A 9,250-nucleotide genomic window follows, 5' to 3' on the forward strand; every position below is an offset into this window, starting at 1 on the left:
GCATAAGGATTACCTCAGAGCAGATAAGGAACCCATCCTATCTTGGCTTGCTAGATGTTATGATACAGGTGCTCCAGCTCTAGTAGTTGGAGACAAGTCAGCAGCTCAACTAGGAACTCTCTCAAAGGATAATGGAATAGATAGACATCTGGGCAAGGCTCTCAGTAAGGTTAATCTGTGGATACGCCTTTTAATGGCGGTTCTCATGAGATACCCTTCCTGAGATGACCTTCCATGGAATCCTAAGCCATGGACTACCATAGATGAGGGAATTAAGCGTCTGAGGGAATTTGCTGTTAGAGAGATACTCTATGGTGAACATGAAACTCTGAATCCTGACGATATTCCTGTGGCAGCTGGTCTTGCTAAAAAGCTTATCAAACTTGCTCCTTCCAATTATGCAAATATTTTGGCAAGCAGAATTGTAGCAAGGAATTATGGTGGAGATCCTCCTATGGTTGGCCAATTCACTGATCAACTGAGACAATTGGATGATAGCATGACGCGTGTTTCTTTGGTTTCAGCCATTGAAACTCTGTCTGGGAAAATTGAGAATTGCATGAAAGAGCCGAAAGATTCCACATACCAATTGGCACAAAGAGATAATTCCAATTCTTCTTCCAGGTGGATACAGGTTTCTTCTGTGAGGAATAGACGTCCTCCAAGGAGGTTATTCCAAAACAGACCAAACCAAAACAGACCACCAAGGCAGTCAGTTAGGACTATTTGGATAACTCTGTGTGATCAGTTTGGTGAGAACATGAACAGGTGGGATGGTCAACCAACTTCTAATCTTTTTAGGAGACTGAGGGAACTGCAAAGTGGCAGGACCCAGGGTAGCAATACCAGAAGGGTAGCTATTACTTCCACAGTTCCCCAGGACAACTATGATAGCTCCAAGGGTGGCTCCCTGTGGCTGAAGAGCATCTGTGGGGCTGTGTGACTGGCCCGACGATCCTCCTTGCTCCAACAGTGGCTCCAGTTTTAACACTGCACAGTGTGCTCGTTGCACCTGTGGACAAGTTCCCCATAATTAGGGGTGCCCTGCCTCCTGCCAAGGGGAGGAAAGTGATAATGGAGATAACAGAATCTATTGGGATGTGTACATCCAGTGGCCTGGCACTTCACACTTTCGGAAGTACAGGGCCTTGGTTGACACAGGAGATCAGTGCACCATATTGCCATCAAATTATCAGGGATCAGAGTCTGTAACTATTCTGGCAGTCACTGGTGGATCTCAAGAGTTGAGTAAGGTAGAGTTAGATATAAGTTTAGCTGGTAAACAGAGGAAGAAGCATACAGATGTGACTGGACCTGACGCACCTTGTATTTTGGAACTGATTTTCTGAGAGAAGGGCATTTCAAAGACCCTAAAAGGTTACAAATGGGCTTTTGGAGTAGCTTCTGTAGAAGCTGATGGACAAAAATTGAAGCTGTCTGTTAGACCTGAGCTTTCTGATGAATCTGCAGTTATGGAACAGCACAAAATAACAGACATTAAATTGCCAGTTGCTTCTCAGACTGTGCATCACAGACAATACAGAACCAACCATGACTCTTTGTTGCCCATTCCGAATCTGATTCGTCAGTTGGAGAGTCAGAAAGTCATCAGCAAAACTCATTCACCTTTCAACAGTCCAGTGTGGCCTGTGCGAAAGCAGAATGGAGACTGGCGTCTGACAGTGGACTACCGAGCCCTGAATGAAGTAACACCGCCTATGAGTGCAGCAGTACCAGACATGATGGAACTCCAGTATGAGCTGGAATCCAAAGAGGCCAAATGGTATGCTACCATAGACATTGCTAATGCCTTCTTCTCTATTCCCATAGCAGAGGAGTGTGGGCCTCAGTTTGCTTTCACCTGGAGAGGAATCCAGTACACTTTCAACAGACTGCAAATGGGCTGGATCCACAGCTCCAGCATCTGTCATGCAGTAATCCATGATGCTCTGGAGGAAGGTGGTGCTCCAGAACACATCCAGTTCATCGATGATATCATTGTCTGGGGTAAAACTGCTGAGGAAGTCTTCGAGAAAGGTAATCAAATCATCAACATTCTTCTGAATGCTGGTTTTGCCATCAAGAGAGACAAGGTGAAAGGTCCTACCACAGAGATCCAGTTTCTGGGAGTGCAGTGGCAGGATGGATGCCGACACATTCCAGTGGATGTGGTAAATAGAGTCTCTACCATGGCAAATCCCACCAACAAGCAAGAAACTCTACGTTTCTTGGGGATAGTGGGATTTTGGAGACTGCACATCCCTGGATACAGTCAGTTTGTGAAACCTCTGTATGATGTGACTTGAAAGAGGAACAGTTTCCACTGGGGACCTGATCAACAAGCAGCCTTTGACCAGATATAGCAAGAGGTAGTTCAAGCAGTGGGTCTGGGACCTGTCCGAGATGGTCCAGACATTAAGAACATTTTGTACACAGCTGCAGGTGACAATGGTGCAACCTGGTGCTTGTGGCAAAAAGCTCCAGGTGAGACACGTGGACGACCTCTTGGTTTCTGGAGTCAAGGTTACAGGAGTTCAGAGACAAATTACACTCCAACAGAGAAAGAGATTCTAGCTGCCTATGAAGGAGTGAAAGCAGCTTCTGAAGTGATTGGAACTGAATCACAACTTCCCTTAGCTCCCAGATTACCAGTTTTGAGTTGGATGTTCAAAGGCAAAGATTCTGCACCACATCATGCCACAGGTTCCACCTGGTCCGAGTGGATGGCTCTGATAACACAGAGAGCTCAAATGCAAAATCTTGAAAGACCTGGTTTGGTGGAGGTGATCTCAAGTTGTCCTGAAGATACCAACTGTGCTAAACCTCCAGAGGAGAGAGTAACTCGTGCTGAGGAAGCTCCTCCTTACAATGACCTTTCAGATGATGAGAAGAAATATGCTTTGTTAACAGACGGTTCCTGTCATCTCGTCAGGAACAAGCGGAGGTGGAAGTCTGCAATGTGAAGTCCAACACGCCGAGTTGCAGAGGCAAAGGATGGAGAAGGAGAATCCAGTCAGTTTGCAGAGGTAAAAGCTGTCCAGCTAGCTCTCAATGTAGCTGAACGTGAGAGATGGCCAAAGCTTTATCTCTACACCGACTCATGGATGGTAGCCAATGCTCTTTGGGGTTGGCTAAAGAACTGGAAGAAGAATGGTTGGATGAGGAAAGGAAAACCCATCTGGGCAGCTGACCTGTGGCAAAACGTTGCTGATCGAGTTGAGAGAATTCCAGTGAAGGTGAGACACATAGATGCTCACATTCCTAGGAGCAGAGCTACTGAGGAACAGCAGCACAACCATCAGACAGATTTAGCTGCAAGAGTTTCTCAAGTAGACAAGGACTCTGAACTTGATCTCGACTGGAAACACCGAGGAGAGATATTCTTAGCTCAGTGGGCTCATGATTCATCAGGACATCAAGGCAGAGATGTGCCGCAAGAAGGGGTCGCAAACGATCAATATGATCCACGAAATCCAACTTTATTGAGCATCAGACACTTCTTATATACAGTAGCCTAGCTGCCGATCCCACCTTCTGCGGTTAAACATCCTGCTTTCCCATCCTGATGAGATAATCACAAGAATTCTGTTTTACATTCTTCTTTACTTGTTATCACCTGTAAGGGCGTAGTGACCTTGCTTTGGTATCCTGTTATCCTTTGCAGGCAGCTGCAAGCACAGCTACAAGGCCACGGTGGCCTGGCTGCATCAACACACTAGCTTACTGGGAGCAGTAAATAACAAGATGGAGTGCGGCCTACATGCTCTTGTTCAAACCATAATTCCATAGAACCATGTCTTTACAAGCCATTCCGCAACAATTCCCCCGTTTTCTTTAATACAAATAAGGCCTTATATAACTCTACACAATACATTCAGGCTTATCAATAATCAAAATTAATACAATAATACCTAAAAACCTTAAAACTTCTTTTATCAATTGTATAACCCACTGTCTACAAGCTCAAACAAAATTTATTACTGCCTGTCATGTTGGCCCATGTCACTCATACAAGGCACGGTGCTTAAGTTGAACTGGTAAGAATATTCTAACAGCGTTGGCATAACACATGGTCAAAGATAACAGACATTGTAAAGAAGAACTTAGATCTTAATAGTTCCAGTCTTTACATTTCACTTATAGACAGAGAAGATTTGATTATGCCTGAACACATTGCACACTGAGATTAAGACACAAATGCAATCCTTAGCACTCTTTTACAATCTGCTTTAGGGGTATGTTGCATTTTTATTTTCTCTAGGATGGTCAAAAATCATTAACTGCTTAATGGCAGCAAGATTTCTTTAATCTGTAAAGGTAAATCTGGCCAGGCTCTAGCTTCACAGACAGAAATCTGCAGGAAAACAGCAAGAGCAAAAAGAGCTTCATTGCTTGCCCAATATAAAATTACACAAAATAACGTGTTTTTGCTCATCCTAGTAATTCTGATCTCTTCACATTCACACAACAGTTAAGCAGTCACGACACTCGGTTAGAAGTTAGATGCTTTCTGTTGACATCTTGGATCATCGTGACAGTCGCTAAGGTCACTGCTAGGCAGGTTTGCTGGTTGTCATTTTCATGACAGTTGTGCTGTGTGTCTTGTGGTGAGAGGGTTACAGCACTTCTAGGGTTACAGCATCTCTAGGGTTACCATGAGCTAATTTTTTTTTTTCTGCTATGGGGTATTCTCTCTATTCCCCCCCTTTTTTTGTTTTGATTTTGTTTTGGTTCAGTCTTTGTTTGGCGAAATGTAAAGATGAAACTTTATCCCCTAGGATGTCTACATTCAGAGGCACACTTAGTTAACAAAAGAGAAGACAAAGTTATCCAACAACCATAATATTCAGTCCTAATTCACATGGTGCCATGGTACATTCTTCTGAATGACGTTTGTGATCCCAGATGATCGATGTTCAGCTTCATGGGCAATGCTGTGTCCTCATGGTCTTGATTCTTCTGCTGTTGTTTATTGCGATGATCACAGGTAGCAGGAAAGAAGGCTTGAGGCGACCTGCTTGTCATTTGTTTTTAAAATTTATTTCTTGTTTACTTTCCTAATTATTATTTGCATTTTGCTGCAGTTTTTAATCTGTATTTTAATTTGTTATTCTAATCACCTTTTATTTTTAACCCCTTTTTTTTTTCTAATCCAGTATTTAATCCTTTATTTTGTTTGATCTTATATTCTTCAATTGTTGTTTTTTTTTTTTTTGCATGTTTAGTTCATTTAATCTATTTTCTATTTTTATTTGTATTTTTGCCTTTTTATTATATTTGTAACCTGCTTTTCTATTAATTCCTTTTATTATTATTGTGCATTTTAACTTTCTTGACGTCTTCTTTTTACAGAGTTTTTGTTTTAACCTAGTAGTCTTGATAATCCTTATCTTTTATTTATTACTAGCAATTCTTACATTTTTGTTAACCACTATTTTGTCAGCAATCCTTATGATTTTTTAGTTTATCATATTTTGGTTTTAATATTTTAATTTTATTGTTGCTCTTGTTTACTCTGTTATTTAATACTCTATTGTTTATTATTCTGTTATTTAGTACTCTATTTTTTGTATCCAAAGTTTTTGTACCTGTTATTTTTTCTATGTTTAAACTTTTTCTTTACACTTGATACCTTTTTGTTTACCATTTAAAAATTTTTTGTTCTTTGCACTTGTTACCTTTGTTGTTCACACCCCCTTTTTTTTTTTTAATTTTTTTTTTAATTTTTTTTTTAATTTTTTTTTTTTAGTCTATGTCTAAGAAAGAAATCTAAAAACCTTACATTAGCTAAAGAATACCTTAGAAAATGAATACCTATTCACTACAAACCTTAACATTATTACAATATTACATGGAGCTCCTTTGAAATGCCTAGGCAGACACAAAAACAAAGACAAGAAGGTTCGAACCAAAAGAAAATCTCACAAGGTGAACTCATCACCAAGTACTCACACCTCAGTACAACCACTATGCATTAACTTCCCACAAGTACTAAATGCATAGCATTCACTATGCTCACCAGGAAAACCCAGCAAAACTCTAAATAACAAATCTTCACACCTTAGCACAATGGCTATGTATTAACCACCCACAAGTACCAAATGCGTACCGTTCACCATTCTTATTACAAAAACTTAGCAAAACTCTAAATAGCAAATCTCTGAAAGACATTACAACCAGAAATGAGAAAACTAGCACTGTTGCTTTAAATCAGAGCAGAGTTGCGGCTGAAGCCACTGAGAAGGGGGGTCGCTGGTGCGAGCCTCTGCGGGGGAAAGGGTGGGGGCCGGGCAAGCAGCCGCCGCTGGGCTGCTGCTGCTGTCAGTGCTGCCGGTATCAGTGGTGCGTCAGCCGGTACTGCCTTTGTCGGAGCCGTCGGTATCCGCGGGGGCCGGCAGGGCTGGCGGGCAGGGTGCGGTGGTAAGAACGCCGTCACCACGAGCCCCCAAGCGCTCCGCTGTTTCTCAGAGGGGCCGTTAAGCAAAGTCGGCCCTGTTTGAATTCCTCGCTGGCGCTGTTGTTGTCTCCGAATCTGAGCCCTCGCTGGCGATATCAGAGGAAGGTGTTGATGAACGAGATCGAACGCACTGAGCTGCCTTCTCTCGGCTTTTTCCCCGCTGGGTGCAGACAGTAGTGCTGGCTAGCAAAACGCGATGTGGCCGCCGAAGATGTATCGGGGGCGGCCCCGGTCGATCGGTCGATACTTTGAAACACATCGTCCGGCTGCAACTCAGATAGAACTTTGCTGTAACTGCAGCAGCCATTCGCTGTTCTAGTTTATATTTCTTAATACAGTTTATGCATTCTCGCCACGGCTTTTGCAGCTTGGTAGTGACCCAGTCCCACAGTCTGTGTCCATAGTCTCTCCAAATAAGTTTCATCAGAATAACTATCTCCGCTAGCAAATTATACACAATAACCCTTCTAATTCCTTTTTCAGATCAATGCCTGATACTTTGCGTTTTTCTAAAAAACACTTAAATAAATCATACGCCGCCTGCCTTCCCATTTTGCTTTGGTACCTGTGCGCACAGGCAGTCTCCCCGACTGTATGGCAGTCTCCCAGACTTTGCAGCGTCTTCAGCAATCGATCCCGCTCTGCGTTTGCCCGAGCTTCTTTGGTGATCGATCGGCTCCGCTCCCCGAGCGGGCTCCCCGAGCTCGCCGCCGGTGCTGCCAGAACCGGTGCCGGTAATCTTACGACTTGGGCTTCGGTGAACGCCGCTCTCTGTCTTCGGAAGTGTCGTTCCAAAGGAAGGTCCCTGTTCGGGCGCCACTTGCCGCAAGAAGGGGTCGCAAACAATCAATATGATCCACGAAATCCAACTTTATTGAGCATCAGACACTTGTTATATACAGTAGCCTAGCTGCCGATCCCACCTTCTGCGGTTAAACATCCTGCTTTCCCATCCTGATGAGATAATCACAAGAATTCTGTTTTACATTCTTCTTTACTTGTTATCGCCTGTAAGGGCGTAGTGACCTTGCTTTGGTATCCTGTTATCCTTTGCAGGCAGCTGCAAGCACAGCTACAAGGCCACGGTGGCCTGGCTGCATCAACACACTAGCTTACTGGGAGCAGTAAATAACAAGATGGAGTGTGGCCTACATGCTCTTGTTCAAACCATAATTCCATAGAACCATGTCTTTACAAGCCATTCCGCAACAGAGATGCAACCTACCAATGGGCTCGTGACACATCCATAGACATTTCCATGGATGCTATCACACAAGTCATCCATGACTGTGACATTTGTGCTGCTATTAAGCAGGCAAAGCGAATTAAGCCCTTGTGGTATGGTGACAGATGGTCCAAGTACAGGTATGGTGAAGCTTGGCAGATTGACTACCTCACTCTACCACATTCTCGTTCTGGTAAGCAACACGTGCTTACTATGGTAGAGGCAAACACTGGATGGTTGGAAACCTATCCAGTTCCACATGCAACTGCACGCAACACCATCCTCGGTCTGGAGAGACAGATCCTGTGGAGACATGGAACTCCAGAGAGGATTGAGTCAGACAATTGAACTAATTTCAAGAACAACCTTGTAAAGAGCTGGGCAAAAGACCACGGTATTGAGTGGGTATTCCACATTCCTTACTATGCACCAGATGCAGAGAAGATTGAATGCTACAATGGTTTGTTGAAGACCACTCTCAAAGCCATGGGAGGTGGATCTTTCAAAAACTGGGAAAAACATTTAGCACAAGCAACCTGGCTGGTGAAACCTGTTAGGTAAAACTGTTTGGGTATTTTTGCTCTCAGGAGAGGCTAGACCTGTCCGAGGGGTGGTTTCAGCAGAAGGTCCGGGTCACATTTATTGGGTAATGCAAGAGAATGTTGAAATTCAGTGTATTCCAGAAAGAAATTTAACTTTTGCTGAGAGAGTTTAATTTCAGACTGTTGTACAGCTACAACGCGCCCAAAGGAAGAATCCCTGAGGAATCTACGGTGCACGAACCCTGAGAACCCTGAGAGCCCTGAGTCAACTGAGAGTCCCTGTGTTCCTGTTTCCCTTTTCTTTGCTTCGTCTGCGGGGAGACAGTGCCAGAGGATTCTTAGATTTCATAAGTAGAGCTGTGTCACTGGACATTAATCCCACCAGATTCAGCTGTGCCTAGTAAAACCCAAATAATAAACTACTGTAGATGGAGGGAGAGAGCTAATTTGGGATGTTGGTTTCTTTTGTTTTCTTGGGGGTGGGGGGTACCTTTTTTTGTGTGTGTGTTTATAGACTACTATTTTACATGTAGGAAATAAATCCAGAAACTTTTGGGGTTATTTTATTGAGCACATTTTCTTTATAATACCAAAGCCATTGAAGAGGTTTTCTGTATTATACCTAGGATTGGTTACCCATGGATTTCTCTCCCTTTGTTTTAATACTTTGCCTTGTTACAAAGGATCAGAAATTTTATACACCAAGGAAACTCCTGAACAGTAACAGTAACTTCAGAGACCAGACAATTTATTGTGAGTGTGGGGATTTTTTCAGTTATAAAATGTGAAGAATGATCTTCCCAAAGAAGAAAAAAACAAATCTGTTTTTTGTCTTGGAAAATATTAAATGTTTTCTGCATTTTCTTATCCAACTAAATGGACATTATCATAACTGATTTCCTCAGTCTATGTTATAAATGCAAAAGTGGTTTGTGATTTGTGTTGCAAATATAATTTCAAGGTAGCTTGGTACCAAGGCTGGACGGTTGGCTTGTTTTGAGAACGAGGGTAAATGTTCAGACTGTT

Source organism: Dryobates pubescens, chromosome 10, assembly GCF_014839835.1.
Source record: "Dryobates pubescens isolate bDryPub1 chromosome 10, bDryPub1.pri, whole genome shotgun sequence".
In the NCBI taxonomy this organism is placed as follows: Eukaryota; Metazoa; Chordata; class Aves; order Piciformes; family Picidae; genus Dryobates; species Dryobates pubescens.